The sequence below is a fragment of the Tachyglossus aculeatus genome, chromosome 10, assembly GCF_015852505.1.
Source record: "Tachyglossus aculeatus isolate mTacAcu1 chromosome 10, mTacAcu1.pri, whole genome shotgun sequence".
NCBI lineage: Eukaryota > Metazoa > Chordata > Mammalia > Monotremata > Tachyglossidae > Tachyglossus > Tachyglossus aculeatus.
The window spans coordinates 57,497,807-57,520,802 of NC_052075.1; the positions used below are offsets into that span (position 1 = coordinate 57,497,807).

Consider the following 22,996-nt stretch of genomic DNA (forward strand, 5'->3'; position numbering starts at 1 on the left):
TTCCAGATGAGGTCACTGAGGCCCAGAGAGGTGAAGGGACTTGCCCAACGTCACACAGCTGACAAGCGCTGGGGAGGTTACAAGGTGATCAGGTTTGGGGGGGCTCACAGTCTTCATCCCCATTTTACAGACGAGGTCACTGAGGCCCAGAGAAGTTGGGCAAGTCACTTAACTTCTCTGGGCCTCAGTTCCCTCATCTGTAAAATGGAGATGAAGACTGTGAGCTCCCCCCGTGGGACAACCTGATCACCTTGTAACCTCCCCAGCCCTTAGAACAGTGCTTTGCACATAGTAAGCGCTTAATAAATGCTATTATTATTATCCAGCGCTTAGTACAGTGCTTTGCACATAGTAAGCGCTTAATAAATGCCATCGCTATACATATCTATTCTATTTATTTTATTTTGTTAGTATGTTTGGTTTTGTTCTGTCTCCCCCTTTTAGACTGTGAGCCCACTGTTGGGTAGGGACCGTATACGTTGCCAACTTGTACTTCCCAAGCGCTTAGTACAGTGCTCTGCACACAGTAAGCGCTCAATAAATACGATTGATTGATTGATTGATTGATCCCCTAGCCTGAGGCCCAGTCTCCCCGCCCTGAGCCTTCCTGCTTTCCCAAACCCTCCCTAGAAAAGCTAGGAAGTCGCGGCCTGGGCTCCGTGGAGGGAAGAAGGGTTGAGTGGGAAGGGGAGAGAATAGGCAACTTTGAGGCCCCCAATCAATCAATCAATCAATCATATTTATTGAGCGCTTACTGTGTGCAGAGCACTGGACTAAGCGCTTGGGAAGTACAAGCTGGCAACATATAGAGACAGTCCCTACCCAACAGTGGGCTCACAGTCTAAAAGTCAAATTCACAGTCATCATCATCATCATCATCAATCGTATTTATTGAGCGCTTACTATGTGCAGAGCACTGTACTAAGCGCTTGGGAAGTACAAAGTCAAATTCCAGTCAAATTCCAGGAGGCTGGTGGGGGGGAACCAGCGTGCCAAACCGCAAATATTGGCCAATTCCAGGGATTTGATAAATTCACGGGCAGTCTACAGTGCGTTACTGGAGAGAAAGTTAAGGATCGAGAGTGGGGAAAAGTAGGGATATTAGATAGTCCAGCCCTAAATATTAGGGCGGGTGTCAAAGAGGGTAGCCATTAATCAATCAATCAATCGCATTTATTGAGCGCTTACTGAGTGCAGAGTACTGTACTAAGCGCTTGGGAAGTACAAGTTGGCAACATATAGAGACAGCCCCTACCCAACAGTGGGCTTACAGTCTAAAAGACATATGGTTCCTCCAAACATCCTTTTGCCACTATCGGAGACAAGAGTACAGAGCAGCGGCGTGGCTGCGCCAGAAGCCAAGGAGCAGCATGGCTCAGTGGAAAGAGCCCGGGCTTTGGAGTCAGAGGTCATGGGTTCAAATCCCGGCTCCGCCAACTGCCAGCTGGGTGACTTTGGGCACGTCACTTCACTTCTCTGGGCTGCAGTTCCCTCATCTGTAAAATGGGGATTAAAACTGGGAGCCCCCCGTGGGACAACCTGATCACCTTGTAGCCTCCCCAGTGCTTAGAACAGTGCTTTGCACATAGTAAGCGCTTAACAAAATACCATCATTATTATTATTATTATTATTATTATCCTTCCCCATCCACCCCAGGGGGAGAGGCCGGATGCCAAGGGAGCCGGGGCCCGGGTGGAAGGAGTTGAATTGTCCGGTCGTCTTCCCCACCTCAGGCCCCGTTCCTGCCTCGCGTGGGGACAATGGCAGCCGCCCATGACTTCATTTCCCCTCCGGACGGTGCCCCTTCCTGCGTCCCCGGCCGGCGGGCACCGAGTCCGTCCGCTCCAGCCCCCTGCCTCCGGCCGTGCCGCTTTTCTTTTGGGGACAGGTGACAAATCCTCCCCTCCCCTTTCGGTAGGGACTGTCTCTATATGTTGCCAACTTGGACTTCCCAAGCGCTTAGTCCAGTGCTCTGCACACAGTAAGCGCTCAATAAATACGATTGATTGATTGCTTACTATTATTATTATTCCCAGGAATGGTGGGCTAGAGGCCAGATCGGGAGCCGAGGTCGGAAGTGAGAAGCGGAGGGCAGATTTCAGATCTCACTGTAGTTGTGGGAGGTTTAGGGTCAGTCGGTCAAGGCATTCATTCAGTCGTATTGAGCGCTTACGGTGTGCTCAGTGGAAAGAGCCCAGGCTTTGGAGTCAGTGGTCATGGGTTCAAATCCCGGCTCCACCAATTGTCAGCCGTGTGACCCCGGGCAAGTCACTTAACTTCTCTATGCCTCAGTTCCCTCATCTGGAAAATGGGGATTGACTGCGAGTCTGCCGTGGGACAATCTGATCACTCTGTAGCCTCCCCGGCGCTTTGAACAGTGCTTTGCACATAGCGCTTAATAAATGCCATCATCATCATTAGCGGCGACTGGCACACAGTAAGTGCTTAATCAATCAATCAATCGTATTTATTGAGCGCTATGTGCAGAGCACTGTACTAAGTGCTTGGGAAGTACAAATTGGCAACACATAGAGACAGTCACTACCCAACAGTGGGCTCACAGTCTAAAAGGGGGAGACAGAGAACAAAACCAAACATACCAACAAAATAAAATAAATAGGATAGAAATGTACAAGCAAAATAAATAAATAAATAAATAGAGTAATAAATATGTGCAACCATATATCCATATATACAGGTGCTGTGGGGAAGGGAAGGAGGTAAGATGGGGGGATGGAGAGGGAGAGAGGGGGAGAGGAAGGAAGGGGCTCAGTCTGGGAAGGCCTCCTGGAGGAGGTGAGCTCTCAGCAGGGCCTTGAATGCCACTTCAATCAATCAATCGTATTTATTGAGCGCTTACTGTGTGCATAGTAAGCGCTCAATAAATACGATTGACGATGTCTGTCCTCATGGAGCCTTCCCGTTTAGGGTGAGGGGGGGCGTGTGTGTGTGGGGGGGGTGTGGGTGTGGGTGTGTGTGTGTGCGCGCTTGATGGAAAAAACGAAACCCGAGAGAGGGGCCCGTTCCTTCCCGGCGTCCCTTTAAAAATACTCGCGTCGACCGGGGCCGTTTAGGCCCGCGTTCAACCGTCCAGCCTGAAATGAACACCCACGGAGCTGGTCTTTCGGGCTGCCAGGAAAACCTCTCTGTTGTCCCTAGAGATGGCATCCTAAGATGGTGGGGGTGGGATGCTCGGGGCTGCTCCAACGTGGGGGACCCAAAAATGGGGGTCCATTTTTGGCATCTGGGTGGTCGCTCCCTCGCTTCTCCTCCTCCTCCGACCCCGCCCGCCCGCTTTGCTCCTCTCTAATGCCAATCTTCTCAGGGTATCTCCACCTCGCCTATCTCGCCCACGTCTCGCCCGGAACGCCCTCCTTCCTCAAATCGTCGTCATCAATCGTATTTATTGAGCGCTTACTGTGTGCAGAGCACTGGACTAAGCGCTTGGGAAGTGCAAATTGGCAACATATAGAGACGGTCCCTACCCAACGGTGGGCTCACGGTCTAAAAGGGGGAGACGGGGGACAAAACCAAACATACTGACAAAATAAAATAACAAGAATAGATATGTACAAGTAAAATAAATAAAGAGAGTAATAAATATGTACAAACATATATACATATCATCATCATCAATCGTATTTATTGAGCGCTTACTGTGTGCAGAGCACTGGACTAAGCGCTTGGGAAGTACAAATTGGCAACATATAGAGACGGTCCCTACCCAACGGCGGGCTCACCGTCTAAAAGGGGGAGACGGAGAACAAAACCAAACATACTGACAAAATAAAATAACAAGAATAGATATGTACAAGTAAAATAGAGTAATAAATATGGACAAACATATATACATATCATCATCATCAATCGTATTTATTGAGTGCTTACTGTGTGCAGAGCACTGGACTAAGCGCTTGGGAAGTACAAATTGGCAACATATAGAGACGGTCCCTACCCAACGGTGGGCTCACAGTCTAAAAGGGGGAGACGGAGGACAAAACCAAACATACTGACAAAATAAAATAAAAAGAATAGATACGTACAAGTAAAATAAATAAATAAATAAATAGAGTAATAAATATGTACAAACATATATACATATATAGAGACAACTCCTCTCCCGCCCTTCGCCTCAGTTCCCTCACCTGTAAAATGGGGATTAAGATTGTGAGTCCCACGTGGGACAACCTGATCGCCTTGTATCCCCCCCAGCGCTTAGAACAGTGCTTTGAACATAGTAAGCGCTTAACAAACACCATCATCATTATTATTATTATTATTGGAAGGCCCATCTCCTCCCGGAGGCCTTCCCTGACTCAGCCCTCCTTTCCTCTTCTCCCACCTTCTTCTGCGTTGCCCTGACTTGCTCCCTTTAATCATCCCCCCTCCCCGCCCCACAGCACTTTTTTTTTTAAATAGCATTTATTAAGCGCTTACTATGTGCAAAGCACTGTTCTAAGCGCTGGGGAGGTTACAAGGTGATCAGGTTGCCCCGCTGGAAGCTCACAGTCTTCATCCCCATTTTACAGATGAGGGAACTGAGGCCCAGAGAAGTGAAGTGACTTTCCCAAAGTCACCCAGCTGACAATTGGCAGAGCCGGGATTTGAACCCATGACCTCTGACTCCAAAGCCCGGGCTCTTTCCACTGAGCCACGCTGCTTCTTTATCCATATAATAATAATGATGATGATGATGGCATTTGTTAAGCACTTACTAAGTGCCAAACACTGTTCTAAGTGCTAGGGTAGATGTGAGGTGATCAGGTTGTCCCACTTGGAGCTCACAGCCTTAATCCCCATTTTACAGAGGAGGTAACTGAGGCACAGAGAAGTTAAGTGGCTTGCCCGGGGTCACACAGCAGACAAGCGGCCGAGAGGAGATTAGAACCCACGTCCGCCGACTCCTAAGCCCGGGCTCTTTCCACTAAGCCCCGCTGCTTCTCATATCGACCCATTCATTCATTCAATCGTATTTATTGAGCGCTTGCTGTGCGCAGAGCACTGTAGTAACCCCCTGGAAAGTCCAATTCAGCAAGAGACAAACCCTGCCCAACAACAGGCTCACAGTCTATCCACAGTCCATATCTATCATTTATTTATTTCTATTAACGCCTGTCTCCCCCTCTAGACTGTAAGCTCGTTGTAGACAGGGAATGTTCCTGTTCATTCATTCAATCGTATTTACTGAGCGCTTACTGTGTGCAGAGCACTGTACTAAGCGCTATTGTAATCTCCCAAGCACTTAGTATAGTGCTCTGCATACAACATGGAGAAGCAGCGTGGCTCAGCGGAAAGAGCCCGGGCTTTGGAGTCAGAGGTCATGGGTTCAAATCCCGGCCGCACCATCTGTCAGCTGTGTGACTTTGGGCAAGTCACTCAACTTCTCTGGACCTCAGTTACCTCATCTGTAAAATGGGGATGAAGACTGTGAGCCCCCCGTGGGACAACCTGAGCACCTTGTAATCTCCCCAGTGCTTAGAACAGTGCTTTGCACATAGTAAGTGCTTAATAAATGCCATCATTATTATTATTATTATTATTAATAATAATAGTCTGTGAGCCCACTGTTGGTTAGGGACCATCTCTATATAATAATGATAATAATTTTGGTACTTGTTAAGCACTTACTTTGTGCAAAGCACTGTTCTAAGCACTGGGGAGGATACAAGATGATCAGGTTGTCCCTTGTGGGGCTCACAGTCTTAATCCCCATTTTACAGAGGAGGTAACTGAGGCACAGAGAAGTTAAGTGGCTTGCCCGAGGTCACACAGCAGACAAGCGGCCGAGAGGGGATTAGAACCCACATCCGCCGACTCCCAAGCCCGGACTCTTTCCACTAAGCCCCGCTGCTTCTCATAATGACCCACTCATTCATTCAATCGTATTTATTGAGCGCTTGCTGTGCGCAGAGCACTGTAGTAACCCCTTGGAAAGTCCAATTCCGCAACAGAGACAAACCCTGCCCAATAACAGGCTCACAGTCTATCCACAGTCCATATCTATCATTTATTTCTTTCTATTAACGCCTGTCTCCCCCTCTAGACTGTAAGCTCGTTGTAGACAGGGAATGTTCCTGTTTATTCATTCATTCAATCGTATTTATTGAGCGCTTACTGTGTGCAGAACACTATACTAAGCGCTACTGCAATCTCCCAAGCGCTTAGTATAGTGCTCTGCATACAACATGGAGAAGCAGCGTGGCTCAGTGGTAAGAGCCCGGGCTTTGGAGTCAGAGGTCATGGGTTCAAATCCCAACTCCGCCACTTGTCAGCTGTGTGACTTTGGGCAAGTCACTTCACTTCTCTAGGCCTCAGTTCCCTCGTCTGTAAAATGGGGATGAAGACTGTGAGCCCCCCGTGGGACAACCTGAGCACCTTGCAATCTCCCCAGCGCTTAGAACAGTGCTTTGCACATAGTAAGCACTTAAGAAATGCTATTATTATTATTAATAATAGTCTGTGAGCCCACTGTTGGGTAGGGACCGTCTCTATATAATAATAATAATAATAATTTTGGTACTTGTTAAGCGCTTACTCTGTGCAAAGCACTGCTCTAAGCACTGGGGAGGATATAAGGTGATCAGGTTGTCCCTTGTGGGGCTCACAGCCTTAATCCCCATTTTACAGATGAGGTAACTGAGGCCCAGAGAAGTGGAGTGACTTGCCCAAAGTCACACAGCTGACAAGCGGCAGAGCCGGGACTTGAACCCATGACCTTTGACTCCCAAGCCCGGGCTCTTTCCACGGAGCCATGCTGTTTCTCGATATGTTGCCAACCTGTACTTCCCAAGCGCTTAGTCCAGTGCTCTGCACACAGTAAGCGCTCAATAAATATTTATTTATTTATTTATTTTACTTGTGCATATCTATCCTATTTATTTTATTTTGTTAGTATGTTTGGTTTTGTTCTCTGTCTCCCCCTTTTAGACTGTGAGCCCACTGTTGGGTAGGGACTGTCTCTAGATGTTGCCAATTTGTACTTCCCAAGCGCTTAGTCCAGTGCTCTGCACATAGTAAGCGCTCAAGAAATACGATTGATGATGATGATGATGATGAGTAGGAAGTGCTCAATGATTAGAAATGACTGACTCTCTGGGCTTTCACCTCCGTCTCCAGGAATGCTCCCGGTGGGCTGGGGGACGCTGTCGTGACTCACGCCCGGAAGGCACTCGGGAAATAAAGACGGTATTTGTTAAGTGCTTACTTGGTGCTAGGCACTGTACTAAGCGCTGGGGTGGAAACAAGCAGATCGGGGCGGACACGGTCCCTGTACCGCATGAGGCTCACCGTCTCCATCCCCATTTTAGAGATGAGGTAACTGAGGCCCAGAGAAGTGAAGTGCCTTGCCTGTAGCCGCTAGGCCATGCTGCTTCTCTTCTTAATGAATTAATTAATAATGGCGTTTGTTAAGCGCTTACTATGTGCAGAGCACTGTTCTAAGCGCTGGGGGGGAATACAAGGTGATCAGGTTGTCATCAATTGTATTTATTGTTGATTATGACATTTGTTAAGCGCTTACTATGTCAAAGCACTGTTCTAAGCGCTGGGGAGGATACGAGGTGATCAGGTTGTCCCACGTGGGGCTCACAGTCTTCATCCCCATTTTACAGATGAGGTCACTGAGGCACAGAGAAGTGAAGTGACTCGCCCAAGGTCACACAGCTGACAATTGGCAGAGGCGGGATTTGAACCCGTGACCTCTGACTCCCAAGCCCGGGCTCTTTCCATTGAGCCACGCTGCTTCTCTATTATTTATTGAGCGCTTACTGTGTGCAGAGCACTGTACTAAGCGCTTGGGAAGTACAAATTGGCAACATATAGAGACAGTCCCTACCCAACAGTGGGCTCACAGTCTAACGCGGGGGGGCTCACAGTCTTAACCCCCATTTTACAGTTGAGGTAACTGAGGCTCAGAGAATCAATCAATCAATCGTATTTATTGAGCGCTTACTGTGCGCGGCGCACTGTACTAAGCACTTGGGAAGTACAAATTGGCAACATATAGAGACAGTCCCTACCAAACAGTGGGCTCACAGTCTAACGCGGGGGGGCTCACAGTCGTAACCCCCATTTTACAGATGAGGTAACTGAGGCTCAGAGAATCAATCAATCGTATTTATTGAGCACTTACTGTGCGCGGCGCACTGTACTAAGCGCTTGGGAAGTACAAGTTAAGAGCAAAGCAAAACATATGAACAAAATAAAATGAATAGAATAGATATGGACAAGTAAAATAGAGTAAGAAATATGTACAAACAGTTAAGTGACTTGCCCAAGGTCACACAGCAGACATGTGGGGGAGTCGGGATTCGAACCCATGGCCTCTGACTCCAAAGCCCACGCTCTTTCCACTGAGCCACGCTGCTTCTCTACTTATCCCTCTACTGCTGCCTGGGTAAGTCCCTCTTGGACGGGAATTTCCTGGAAGCCGCGACTCGGGGAATGGCGACAGTGCTCGGACTCATGGGAGCAGGGGTCCGCCGTGTGCCCGGGGGGCACGGCCCGCCCTCTCTGCCCACCGCGACCCCCCAGACCGGTCCCCTCCGGGGTTCCCCGCCTCCCCCGGCCCCTTCCGCCGCTGCCCATCGGAGAGGATTCACGGAAGCCAGAAAGGCTACGCCGGGCCACCGGGACACTTGTCCTTCCCAAGCGCTTAGTACAGTGTTCTGCACACAGTAAGTGCTCAATAAATACGACTGAATGAATGAATGCCCCGCCCTCCTCCCCCCCGGGGGCAGTGCCAACCCGGGAAAACCATCGGGTTCTTGGCTCGGGCTGAGGGCGAATAAGTCAATGGGATTTATTAGTAATAATAATAATAATAATGATGGCATTTATTAAGCGCTTGCTATGTGCAAAGCACTGTTCTAAGCGCTGGGGGGGATACAAGGTAATCAGGCTGTCCCACAGGGGGCTCACAGTCTTAATCTTATTAAAGTCTTAATAAAAATAAAAATAATAATAAGTCTTAATAAATATGATTGATTGATTATAATCAATAATATAATAATATAATAATAATCTATAATAATAATAATGTTGGTATTTGTTAAGCGCTTACTATGTGCAAAGCACTGTTCTAAGCGCTGGGGGGGAACACAAGGAGATGAGGTTGTCCCACGTGGGGCTCACAGTCTTAATCCCCATTTTACAGATGAGGGAACTGAGGCCCAGAGAAGCGACTTGCCCAAAGTCACACGGCTGACAACTGGCGGAGCCGGGATTCGAACCCCTGAATGGTATTTGCTAAGCGCTTACTATGCACCAAGCACTGAACTAAGCGCTGGGGCAGACGTAAGGTAATTGGGTCGGACACAGTCCCGTCCCACGAGGCTCACAATCTTAATCCCCATTTCGCCGCTGAGGTCGCTGAGTCCCGGAAAATAATCATAATCATAATGATGGCATTTGCTAAGCGCTTACTATGTGCCAGTCACTGTAATAAGCGCTGGGCTGGAGACAGGCAAATCGGGTTGGACACAGTCCCTGTCTCATCAATCAATCGTATTTATTGAGCGCCTACTGTGTGCAGAGCACTGGACTAAGCGCTTGGGAAGTACAAGGTGGCAACATGAGAAGCAGCGTGGCTCAGTGGAAAGAGCGTGGGCTTGGGAGGGAGAGGTCATGGGTTCGAATCCCACCTCCCCCACATGTCTGCTGTGTGACCTTGGGCAAGTCACTGCACTTCTCTGTGCCTCAGTTCCCTCATCTGTAAAATGGGGATTAAGACTGTGAGCCCCACGTGGGACAACCTCATCTCCTTGTGTTCCCCCCCAGCGCTTAGAACAGTGCTTTGCACATAGTAAGCGCTTAACAAATACCAACATTATTATTATTATTATTATAGAGGCGGTCCCTACCCAACAGTGGGGCTCAGTCTCAATCCCCTTTTTACAGATTCATTCATTCATTCAATCAATCAATCAATCGTATTTATTGAGCGCTTACTGTGTGCACAGCACTGTACTAAGCGCTTGGGAAGTACAAGTTGGCAACATCTAGAGACGGTCCCCACCCAACAACGGTCTAAAAAGGGGAGATGAGGTGACTGAGTGAAGTGATTTGCCCAAGGGCATGAGGCAGCCGTGGCGGAGCCGGGATTATTTACGGAGCGCCTATTGCACACCGAGCACTGTACTGAATGTTGGCGTGAACAGACCGGGTCCCTGCCCTCAAGGAGCTTACAGCCTAGTGGGGGGGACGGATGCAGAAATCATGCCCAGTTGTCCTCCTTTGGAGACGTTACCACCGAGGGTGACGGGCACGTGAGGGGAAGTAGCTTGGCTCAGTGGAAAGAGCCCGGGCTTTGGAGTCAGAGGTCAGGGGTTCAAATCCCAGCTCTGCCAATTGTCAGCTGTGTGACTTTGGGCAAGTCACTTCACTTCTCTGGGCCTCAGTTACCTCATCTGTAAAATGGGGATGAAGATTGTGAGCCCCCCGTGGGACAACCTGATCACCTTGTAACCTCCCCAGCGCTTAGAACAGTGCTTTGCACGTAGTAAGCGCTTAATAAATTCCATTATTATTATTATTATTATTATTACGTATGAGGGCTGACCCCTGCCGCGTTTGACACCCACTGGGCCCAGCGCCTGGGAAACGATCTAGACTGTGAGCCCACTGTTGGGTAGGGACCGTCTCTATATGTTGCCAACTTGGACTTCCCAAGCGCTCAGTACAGTGCCCCGCACACAGTAAGCACTCAATAAATACAATTGAATGAATGAATTGACCGACTGACCCTAAACCTCCCACAACTACAGTGAGATCTGAAATCTGCCCTCCGCTTCTCACTTCCGACCTCGGCTCCCGATCTGGACTCTAGCCCACCATTCCTGGGAATAATAATAATAATAATAATAATAATCAATCAATCATATTTATTGAGCGCTTACTGTGTGCAGAGCACTGTACTAAGCGCTTGGGAAGTCCAAGTTGGCAACATATAGAGACAGTCCCTACCCAACAGTGGGCTCACAGTCTAAAAGGGGGAGACAGAGAACAAAACCAAACATACTAACAAAATAAAATAGAATAGATCTGTACAAGCAAAATAAATAGAGTAAAATAAATAAATAAATAGAGCAAAATAAATAAATACATAGAGTAAAATAAATAAATAATTAGATAATAATAATAATAATAATAATAATAATAATACTTGTTATACGCTTACTATGCTCCAAGAACTTGCATCTGTTCCAAGATACAATTTACTCACGCTGGACACAGTCCCTGTCCCACATGGGGCTCCCACTCCTGATCCCCATTTTACAGATGAGGTAAGTATGGCTCAGGGAAGCTTCGCGACTTGTCCAAGGACACAAGGCAGACGTATATTGGACCTGGGTTCAAATCCTGGCTCCAATTGCCAGCTGTGTGACCTTGGGCAAGTCACTTAACTTCTCTGTGCCTCAGTTACCTCATCTGTAAAATGGGGATTGACTGTGAGCCCCCCGTGGGGCAACCTGATCACCTTGTATCCCCCCAGCGCTTAGAACAGTGCTTTGCACTTAGCAAAGGCCCTGCTGAGAGCTCACCTCCTCCAGGAGGCCTTCCCAGACTGAGCCCCTTCCTTCCTCTCCCCCTCTCCATCCCCCATCTTACCTCCTTCCCTTCCCCACAGCACCTGTATATATGGATATATGTTTGTACATATTTATTACTCTATTTATTTATTCTACTTGTACATATCTATTCTATTTATTTTATTTTGTTAGCATGTTTGGTTTTCTTCTCCGTCTCCCCCTTTTAGACTGTGAGCCCACTGCTGGGTAGGGACTGTCTCTAGATGTCACCAATTTGTACTTCCCAAGCACTTAGTACAGTGCTCTGCACATAGTAAGCGCTCAATAAATACGATTGATGATGATGATAAATGCCATTATTATTATTATATATCTTGTATCTCCCTCAGCGCTCAGAACAGTGCTTGGCACACAGCGAGCGCTTAACAAATACCATTATTATTATGTAGCGGAGCGAGGATTAGAACCCAGGTCCATCTGATTCCCGGGCCCGTGCTCTATCTACTAAGCCACGCTGCGTCTCTTCAAGAGACCCACTCTCCTCCTGAGAGGCCGGACCTCAAACTGCCTTGGACGGCGGCCCAGGAGCCCAAGCCCGGACGTGGGGCCCGGGAGAGGGATGTGAAAACGGATGCAAAGGACGGGGTTGGCGGCTCCTAAAATTCGGGAGCAGCGGGGGACAAAAGGGACTTAAAAATTCCCACGCTGAAAACCACCCTGGGGTGCTCAACTTTGATCCAGAAGTTGGAAGATGAGCGGCGTTGCCGGTACCTCTAATGGGTTAATGATTTCGGGCCCCCCGTCCCACCCGTCGCCTCCTCCCGGGACCGCCCCGCTGCCAGGATGCCCGCCGGCTTCGCCCGATCGCCGTAGAGGACGGGGGGCCCGGAGATGTAATTAGTCGGAAAGAGCGGGCCGGCCCGTTAATCGCTCGCTCTTAATTCGTTCAAGCGGTGCAAGGGGAGGAAGAAAACGTCTACCCTGAGGGGCGGCTTTTCCTGATGGGCGCCGGATCGGAATCAATCAATCAATCACATTTATTGAGCACTTACTGTGTGCAGAGCACTGTACTAGGCGCTTGGGAAGCGGAAGTGCCCGGCGAGGTGAGCGGGGCGGGCACGGGTCTCTGCGCGTCCCCCGCCCCATCTTCTAAACCAGAGGAGGCCAAGAGGAGACTTTCAAATACCTGTATATATGCTTGTACATATTATCATCATCATCAATCGTATTTATTGAGCGCTTACTGTGTGCAGAGCACTGTACTAAGCGCTTGGGAAGTCCAAGTTGGCAACATATAGAGACAGTCCCTACTCAATAGTGGGCTCACAGTCTAAAAGACTATTACTCTATTTATTTATTTTACTTGTACATATCTAATCTATTTATTTTATTTTGTTAGGATGTTTGGTTTTGTTCTCTGTCTCCCCCTTTTAGACTGTGAGCCCGCTGTTGGGGAGGGACCGTCTCTAGATGTTGCCAACTTGGACTTCCCAAGCACTTAGTACAGTGCTCTGCACACGGTAAGCGCTCACTAAATACGACTGATTGATTGATCGGGTCCAGCGTGGCTCAGTGGAAAGAGCCCGGGCTTTGGAGTCGGAGGTCATGGGTTCGAGTCCCGGCTCCGCCACATGTCTGCTGTGTGACCTTGGGGAAGTCACTTAACCTCTCGGGGCCTCAGTTACCTCATCTTTTTTTACTCTATTTATTTATTTATTTTATTTGTACATATCTATTCTATTTATTTTATTTTGTTAGTATGTTTGGTTTTGTTCTCTGTCTCCCCCTTTTAGACTGTGAGCCCACTGTTGGGTAGGGACTGTCTCTAGATGTTGCTCTGCACATAGTAAGCGCTCAATAAATACAATTGATGATGATGATGATGATCTGTAAAATGGGGATGATAACTGTGAGCCCCCCGTGGGACAACCTGATCACCTTGTATCCCCCACCCCAGCACTTAGAACAGTGCTTTGCACATAGTAAGCGCTTAACAAATGCCATTATCATTATTATTATTATTGATTGATTGATTGAGGATGACGACGCCGTCCGGCAGCACCCGCTCGAGCCAAGCGGCTACGGACAGAGGGGGGGCCGCGGAGGGCCAAACCGGTCAAACCGCTGGGCGCGGGGCCGCTGGCCGGACTCAGGGGCTCCTCTCTCCAAGGCCCGTTACATTCGCCACGGCCTCCGCACGCTCAGGGGGTGGGTTCCATCTGGATCCCGGGCTGGCTCCCATCCCGGACTAAATAGGGCCCGCGGTGGGATTCAGGGACGGGAATAGGGGACTCATCGCGGAGAAGGCATCACCCGCTGCTTCGGAGGCGAAAAGACCCAGATTTTCCCTCACCATACCTCATTCTCCTCACCGTACCTCGTTCTCACCTGTCCCGCCATCGACCCCCGGCCCACGTCATCCCCCAGGCCTGGAATGCCCCCAATCCCTCTGCCCATCTGCCAAGCTCGCTCTCTTCCTCCCTTCAAGGCCCTACTGAGAGCTCACCTCCTCCAGGAGGCCTTCCCAGACTGAGCCCCTTCCTTCCTCTCCCCCTCGTCCCCCCTCCATCCCCCCCATCTTACCTCCTTCCCTTCCCCACAGCACCTGTATATATGTTTGTACATATTTATTACTCTATTTATTCATTTTACTTGTACATATGTATTCTATTTATTTTATTTTGTTAGTATGTTTGGTTTTGTTCTCTGTCTCCCCCTTTTAGACTGTGAGCCCACTGTTGGGTAGGGACTGTCTCTCCATGTTGCCAACTTGGACTTCCCAAGCGCTTAGTACAGTGCTCTGCACATGGTAAGCGCTCAATAAATACGATTGATGATGATGATTTTCCAGCTGGAAATCCTCATCGCTTAATTTGTTTTCTGAACCTCTAGCGAGATAATAATAATAGTAATGATGATGGTATTTGTTAAGCGCTTACTCTGTGCCATGCGCTGGGGTGGATGCAAGCAAATCGGGTTGGGCACAGTCCCTGTCTCATGAGGGGCTCACAGGCTCAATCCCCATTTTACAGATGAGGGAACTGAGGCACAGAGAAGGAAAGAGATTTGCCCAAGGACACACAGCAGACAAGTGGCAGAGCCGGGATTGGAACCCATGACCTTCTAACTCCCGGGCCCAGGATCCATCTACTACTACTAATAATAATAATAATAACGGCATTTATTGAGTGCTTACTATGTGCAAAGCACTGTTCTAAGCGCTGGGGAGGTCACAATAATAATAATAATAATGACACTTATTAAGCACTTACTACGTGCAAAGCACTGTTCTAAGCGCTGGGGAGGATACAAAGTGATCAGGTTATCCCACGGGGGGCTCACAGTCTTCATCCCCATTTTACATATGAGGGAACTGAGGCACAGAGAAGTAACTTGCCCAAAGTCACCCAGCTGACAAGTGGCGGAGCCGGGATTTGAACCCATGACCTCTGACTCCAAAGCCCAGGCTCTTTCCACTGAGCCACGCTGCTTCTCTAAGTGATCAGGTTGTGATCAGGTTTGTCCCATGGGGGGGGCTCCCAGTCTTAATCCCCATTTTACAGATGGGGTCACTGAGGCCCAGAGGAATGACGTGCCTTGCCCAAAGTCACCCAGCTGACAAGTGGCGGAGCCGGGATTTGAACCCATGACCTCTGACTCCAAAGCCCGGGCTCTTTCCACTGAGCCACGCTGCTTCTCTGTACTAAATGCCGTACTGCTTCTCTGACGGTGACGGCCTGACTCCAAAGCCCGGGCTCTTTCCACTGAGCCACGCTGCTTCTCTAAGTGATCAGGTTGTGATCAGGTTTGTCCCATGGGGGGGGGGGGGGCTCCCAGTCTTAATCCCCATTTTACAGATGGGGTCACTGAGGCCCAGAGGAATGACGTGTCTTGCCCACCCAACTGACAAGTGGGGAGCCGGGATTTGAACCCACGACCTCTGACACCAAAGCCCGGGCTCTTTCCACTGAGCCACGCTGCTTCTCTGTACTAAAAGCCGTACTGCTTCTCCTCCTCACCCAGGCCCAAGGCCTACCCGAGACCGTGGCCTTGTCCTCTAAGAAGCCAGCCGGGCAAAGCCACAGCCATCCGGGACCGTCCCGTCTCCGCCTAAGCGTGCTTTCTTCCGGTCACGGGGGCTGTCCGAAATGCGACCGGCTCCCGGGGAGGCCTTCCGAGCTGGACGCTCTGGAACCGGGACAGCGTCCACTGGGGAATCCGGGTAGGAGGGGCCTCTGCGGGCAAACAGGCCGAGAACATAACAAACAGGGCTCCTGGGATTCCTCTGGAGTGGGAGGCGGAGGAAAGAGGATCACCCCCCTCCTTCCAACGCCCCGATTCCAGGTCGCCCCCCGACTCCTAGGATGCCCAACAGGCCGAGCGGCCCGCTTCCGGGCCCTCCGCCCTCCCTGCCGTCGGATCCGGCGGGATCCATCTCCGGTTTTCCAACTCCGCCTGGCACGGCGGGGCCAAAAGGCCCCCTCCCTCCCCGGCCTGTCATCACTGCTCTTGGCTATCAGGCCTGGCATTCCTCCCGCCCCTTCTCCCGCTCTCCCTCCCCCGGCCCCTCACGCCCCTTCGCCCCCATGCCGCCCGGATTCATTCAATCGTATTTATTGAGCGCTTACTGTGTGCAGGGCACTGTACTAAGCACTTGGGAAGTACAAGTTGGCAACATATACAGACAGTCCCTTCCCAACAGCGGGCTCACAGTCTAGAAGGGGAGACAGAGAACAAAACAAAACATCCAACCTCGACTCTACGGAGACACTTTCCCTCTTTCCAATCTCTTTCCCAACCCAAGCCCGTTCCCTTAGGTCTTCTCCGATTACCGACTTCTCCTGCCCTTCCCCAGCCGCGTGCCCCTTGCCCCCTTTCCCCGCCCTCCAAAATGCCAGCCATCGGCCCCCTCCCCCCAACCCCTTAATAATCAACAATAACCGTGGTATTCGTTGAGCCCTTCCTCTGTGTCAAGCACTGCTCTAAGCACTGGGGAAGGTACGGGAAAATCAGGTGGGGAGCAGTTCCTGTCCCACACGGGACTCACAATCTAAGTAGGAAGGAGAACAGGCACTGGGTTCCCCATTTTGCAGATGAGGTAACCGAGGCACAGAGAAGTGACTTGCCCAAGGTGACAGAGCAGACAAGTGGTGGAGCCGAGCTCGGACCCCGGACCCCGCTGCTTCTGCCCTCCCTGCTCTCCCCCTGCCAGCTTCAAACCTCCCTCTCTCCAAAGCTGTGCCCTTTATCCTCCTATTCCCAACCCCACTCCAGCCCTCCCCAGCCCCCATCCCGTCTCCCTCCTGCCCTTCCCAATGTCTTCTGTCCTCCACAGGCCCAACCCCTGCCCTCTCACCTGCCCCCCGTCCCTGCCACCATCCCGCTCCTGCCCTCTCAGTGCCATCACCCCCTCCCCTCCTACCCTCACCGTGCCAACCTCCACTCCCACTTGCCCTCCCAATGCCAATCCCCACTTGCTCTTGCCCTTCCACTTCCAGCCCCCACCCCCTCCTGCCCTCCCAGTGAGAATCCCCAATCCCCCTTGCCCTCCCAATACCAACCCCCAGCCCTCCTCATGCCCTCTCAGTGCCAACCCCCAACCCTTCCTGCCCTGCCAGTGCCAACCTCCATCCCTCCTTGCCCTCCCACTGCCAACCCCAAACCCCTCCTGTCCTCCCAGTGCCAACTCCAACTCCCTCCTGCTCTCCCAGGGCCACCCCGACTGCCCTCCTGTCCTCCCAGTGCTAAGCCTCACCCCCTCCTGCCCTCTAATGCCAATCCTCAACCCCTCCTGCCCAATGCCAATCCTCACCCCCTCCTGCCCCCCAATGCCAAGCCTCACCCCCTCCTGCCCCCCAATGCCAATCCTCACCCCCTCCTGCCCCCCAAGCCAATCCTCACCCCCTCCTGCCCCCCAATGCCAATCCTCACCCCCTCCTGCCCCCCAATGCCAACCCTCACCCCCTCCTGCCCTCCAGTGCCAACCCCCACCCTCCTCCTGCCTTCCCAGTGACAACTCCCAGCCCCCTCCTGCTCTCCCAGGACCCACCCAAGCCCCCCCACCCCAGCTTACCTCCTGCCCACCTAATGCCAACCCTCCCAGCTCCCCTCCTGGCCGCCTCAGCGCCACCCTCTCGCGCCAACTGTACTTCCCAAGCGCTTAGTACAGCGCTCTGCACAGAGTAAGCACTCAATAAAGACGATTTTTGAATGAACTCTCTTCCACCCTCCCCTTCTAGACTGTGAGCCCACTGTTGGGTAGGGACCGTCTGTGTTGCCAACTTGGACTTCCCAAGCGCTTAGTCCAGTGCTCTGCACACAGTAAGCGCTCAATAAATACGATTGATTGATTGATTGATCCCCCTCCAGCCCAATCCTAGGCCCTGTCGTCCTTCAGACACACACACATAGAGGCAGAGACACACACATGCAGAGACAGAGACACCCACCCACACAGAGAGACATCCCTTGGCCCCGTCTCTTCGGCCAGTCCACGTGCCCCTCCTGTCGCCCCCACCCCAGCTCGGGCGTGGCTCAGTGGAAGGAGCCCGGGCTTAGGAGCCGGAGGTCGTGGGTTCTAATCCCGCCTCCGTCACTTGTCAGCTGGGTGACTCTGGGCAAGTCACTTCACTTCTCTGGGCCTCAGTGACCTCATCTGGAAAATGGGGATTAAGACTGTGAGCCCCACATGGGACGACCTGATAACCCTGTATCTATCCCAGCGCTTAGAACAGTGCGTGGCGCATAGTAAGCGCTTAACAAATACCATTATTATTACTATTATTACTCTCAGAGAAGCAGCGTGGCTCAATGTAAAGAGCCCGGGTTTAGGAGTCAGAAGTTGTGGGTTCTAATCCCGGCTCCGCCACTTGTCAGCTGTGTGACTTTGGGCAAGTCACTTCACTTCTCCGGACCTCAGTTTCCTTATCTGTAGAATGGGGATGAAGACTGTGAGCCCCCCGTGGGACAACCTGATCACCTGTAACCTCCCCAGCGCTTGGAACAGTGCTTTGCACATAGTAAGCGCTTAATAAATGCCATTATTATTATTATGGTAAGCGCTCAATAAATGCCATTATTATTATTATGGTAAGCGCTCAATACAGAAGCAGCATGGCTCAGTGGAAAGAGCACGGACTCTGGAGTCAGGTGTCGTGGGTTCAAATCCCGGCTCCGCCAATTGTCAGCTGGGTGACTTTGGGCAGGTCACTTCACTAATTTGAGAAGCAGCGTGGCTCAGTGGAAAGAGCCCGGGCTTTGGAGTCGGAGGTGTCGTGGGTTCAAATCCCAGCTCCGCCACATGTCAGCTGTGTGACCTTGGGCAAGTCACTTCACTTCTCTGGGCCTCAGTTCCCTCATCTGTAAAATGGGGATTAAGACTGTGAGCCCCCCCATGGGACAACCTGATCACCTTGTATCTCCCCCAGCGCTTAGAACAGTGCTTTGCACATAGTAAGCGCTTAACAAATGCCATCATTATGATTACTCCGCCACATGTCTGCTGTGTGACCTTGGGCAAGTCACTTAGCTTCTCTGAGCCTCAGTTCCCTCATCTGTAAAAGGGGGTTGAAGACTGTGAGCCTCCTGTGGGACCACTTGATCACCTTGTAACCTCCCCAGCGCTTAGAACAGTGCTCTGCACATAGTAAGCGCTTAACAAACGCCATCATCATCATCATTATTATTATTATTCTCTGGCCCTCAGTACCCTCATCTGGAAAATGGGGATGAAGACTGGGGGCTCCCCGTGGGACCACCTGATCGCCCTGTAATAATAAAAATAATGATAATAATAATGGCATTTATTAAGCGCTTACTACGTGCCAAGCACTGTTCCAAGCGCTGGGGAGGTGACAAGGTGATCAGGTGGTCCCACTCACTCATTCATTCATTCAATCGTATTTATTGAGCACTTACTGTGTGCAGAGCACTGGACTAAGCGCTTGGGAAGTACATATCTATTCTATTTATTTTATTTTGTGAGTATGGTTTTGTTCTCTGCCTCCCCCTTTTAGACTGTGAGCCCACTGTGGGGTAGGGACCGTCTCTAGATGTTGCCAACTTGGACTTCCCAAGCGCTTAGTCCAGTGCTCTGCGCACAGTAAGCGCTCAATAAATACGATTGATTGATTGATTTACAAGTGGGGCTCACAGTCTTCAACCCCCTTGTGACCTCCACAGCGCTTAGAACAGTGCTTGGCACATAGTAGGCGCTTAGCAAATACCACTATTACTATCCTTATTATTATTATTATTACTTATAGCGTGGCTCAGTGGAAGGAGCCCGGGCTTTGGAGTCAGAGGTCATGGGTTCGAATCCCGACTCCGCCAACATGTCTGCTGTGTGACCTTGGGCAAGTCACTTCACTTCTCTGAGCCTCAGTTCCCTCATCTGTAAAATGGGGATTAAGATGGTGAGCCCCTCGTGGGACAGCCTGATCACTTTGTATCCCCCAGGCGCTTAGAACAGTGCTTTGCACAGAGGAAGCGCTTAACAAATGCCAACATTATTATTATTATTATTATTATTATTATTATTATTACTTACCCCTCAGCCTCCCCCTCCTCCCGGGGTGGGGCAGCTCGGGCCCGAGGGGCGGGCTGGAGCCGCCGCCTGCCATTGGCCCGCGCAGCCGTCAATCACGCCGAGCCGCCCTCCGATTGGCTGGCGCCTCCCGTCCCCTCCCCGCCCCCGGCCCCCGCCTACTGCGCGCGCGCGCGCGCGCCCCCGATGAGGGGAGCTCGAGGACGGCGGGGGGAGGGGAAGATCCCCTCCCTCTCCCCCACACACACACCCGGCCCGCTTAGTACAGCGCTCTGCACCCAGTAAGCGCTCAATAAGTACGATTTATTGATTGACCGTCGGCAGGAAAGTCCGCGGACGAGCTGCGGCCTGGCGGAAGGGGAAAGTGAGGGTGGGGCCCGGCCGGGACTCACCTGCCCGTCGCGCGCCCGCGCCCTCGCCCTCTCTCCCCTCAGCGGCGTCGACGCTCGGCCTCCCGTCCGACCAGGCGCGCGCCTCTCGCGAGAACTCCCGAGGGGAAGGAGGGCGGCGGGGGGGGGGGGGGAGGAAGGAGGAGGGATCGAACGAGGGGCGTGGTCTGGTGGGTGGGGAAGGGCGTGGCTTGGGTCTGTGGGGCGGGGCCTCTTGGAGGGGCGGGGCCTGGAGGTCGGTGGGCGGGGCTTGCGTCTGAGAGCTGGGCTGGGCGTGTGCGGGGTGGAGCCTCTCGGAGGGGGCGTGCCCTGGATTGCGGTGGGCGGGGCTTGGGTCTGAGGGGCGGGCTTGCGCATGAGGGTGGAGCCCCTTAGAGGGGCGGGGCTTTGCGCATGCGGGATGGAGCTTCTAGGAGGGGCGTGGCCTGGGGCGGTAGGCGGGACTTGTCCTGAAGGGCGGGGCTTTGCACACGCAAGGTGGAGCCGCTTGGGGGCGAGGCCTGGAGGTCGGTGGGAGGGGCTTGCGTCGGAGAGCAGGAATTTGCGCATGCGGGGTGGAACCTCTCGGAGGGGGCGTGGCCTGGGGAGGTAGGCGGGACTTGTGTCTGAGGGGCGGGGCTTTGCCCGTGCGAGGTGGAGCTTCTTGGAGGGGGCGTGGCCTTGAGGTCGGTGGGCGGGGCTTGCGTCGGAGAACAGGAATTTGCGCATTAGGGGTGGAGCCTCTCGGAGGGGGCGTGGCCTGGGGCGGTAGGCGGGACTCGTGTCTGGGGGGTGGGGCTTTGCGTATGCGAGGCGGAGCTTCTTGAAGGGGGCGTGGCCTGGAGGTCGGTGGGCGGGGCTTGTGTCTGAGAGCAGGGATTTGCGCATGTGGGTGGAGCCTCTTGGAGGGGCGTGGCCTGGGGCGACGGACGGGGCTTGTGTCTGAGGGGCGGGGCTTTGCGCGTGCTGGGTGGAGCCTCCAATAGGGGGCGTGGCCTGGAGGTCGGTGGGCGGGGCTTGCCTCCCAGGACAGGGATTTGCGCATGCCGGTTGAAGCCTCTTGGCAGGGCCTAGGGAGGTAGGCGGGGCTTGTGTATGAGGGGCGGGGCTTTGCGCAGGCGGGGTGGAGCCTCTTGGAGGGGCGTGCCCTAGGGCGGTGGGCAGGGCTTGTGCCTGAGGGGCGGGGCTTTGCGCATGCGGGGTGGAGCCTCTTGGAGGGTGCGTGCCCTGGAGGTCGGTGGGCGGGGCTTGCGTCTGAGAGCAGGGCTTTGCGCAATGGGGGGGGGGGAATTCTCTTGGAGGGGCGTGGCCTAGGACGGTGGGCGGGGCTTGTGTCGGAGGGGAGGGGCTTTGCGCATGCGAAGTGGAGCCTCTTGGAGGGGTGGTCGCCTGGAGGTCGGTGGGCGGGGCTTGCGCCTGAGGGGCGGGGCTTTGCGCATGCGGGGTGGAGTCACTTGGAGGGGGCGTGGCCTGGAGGGCTGTGGGCGGGGCTTGTGAGTGATAGGGGCGTGGTCTGTTGGAGGGGCGGGGCCTGCTCATTCAAGTTTTTTATGGCATTTATTAAGTGCTTACTACGTGCAAAGCACTGTTCTAAGCGTTGGGGAGGTTCCAAGGTGATCAGGTTGTCCCACGGGGGTCTCACAGTCTTCATCCCCATTTTCCTAGGGAAGCAGCGTGGCTCAGTGGAAAGAGCCCGGGCTTTGGAGTCGGAGGTCATGGGTTCGAATCCCGATTCTGCCACATGTCTGCTGTGGGACCTTGGACAAGTCACTTCTCTGAACCTCAGTTACCTCATCTGTAAAAATGCGGATTAAGACTGTGAGCCCCACGTGGGACAACTTGATCACCTTGTGTCCCCCCCAGCGCTTAGAACAGTGTTCTGCACATAGTGAGTGCTTAACAAATGCCATCATTATTATTATTATTACAGATGAGGTAACTGAGGCACAGATAATAATAATAATAATGGCTTTTTTAAGAGCTTAAAGTGCTCGGGGGATACAAGGTGATTAGGCTGTCCCACAGGGGGCTCACAGTCGTCATCCCCATTTTACAGATGAGGTCACTGAGGCCCACAGAAGTGAAGTGACTTACCCAAAGTCACACAGCTGACAATTGGCGGAGTCAGGATTTGAACCCATGACCTCTGACTCCCAAGCCCGTGCTCTTTCCACTGAGCCAGGCTGCTTCTCTGATAATAATAATAATAATGAAGACTTTATTAAGCAGTTACTACATGCAAAGCACTGTTCTAAGCGCTGGGGAGGTTACAAGATGATCAGGTTGTCCCACGGGGGGCTCACAGTCTTCACCCCCATTTTACAGATGAGGGAACAGGCACAGAGAATAATAATAACAATAATAATAATAATAATATTGATGGCATTTAAGTGCTTCCACTGAGCCACGCTGCTTCTCTATTGAGCACTTACTGTAGTAATAATAATAATAATAATGATGGCATTTATTAAGTCCTTACTATGTGCATAGCACTGTTCTATGTGCTGGGGAGGTTACAAGGTGATCAGGTTGTCCCACGGGGGGCTCACAGTCT

At 52.0% G+C, this 22,996-nt stretch overlaps 1 protein-coding gene across 1 annotated transcript in view; it reads right to left on the reverse strand.

The window, feature by feature from the left end:
• LOC119933580 (cyclic AMP-dependent transcription factor ATF-7) overlaps positions 1 to 20,539 on the reverse strand; it is a 70,102-nt gene extending 49,563 nt beyond the window's left edge. Inside the window, exon 1 of the mRNA XM_038753123.1 lies at positions 20,467 to 20,539. The gene's annotated coding sequence lies outside the window, so the exon portion shown is untranslated. The remainder of the gene's footprint in view (positions 1 to 20,466) is intronic.
• Between the last annotated feature and the right edge of the window lie 2,457 nt (positions 20,540 to 22,996).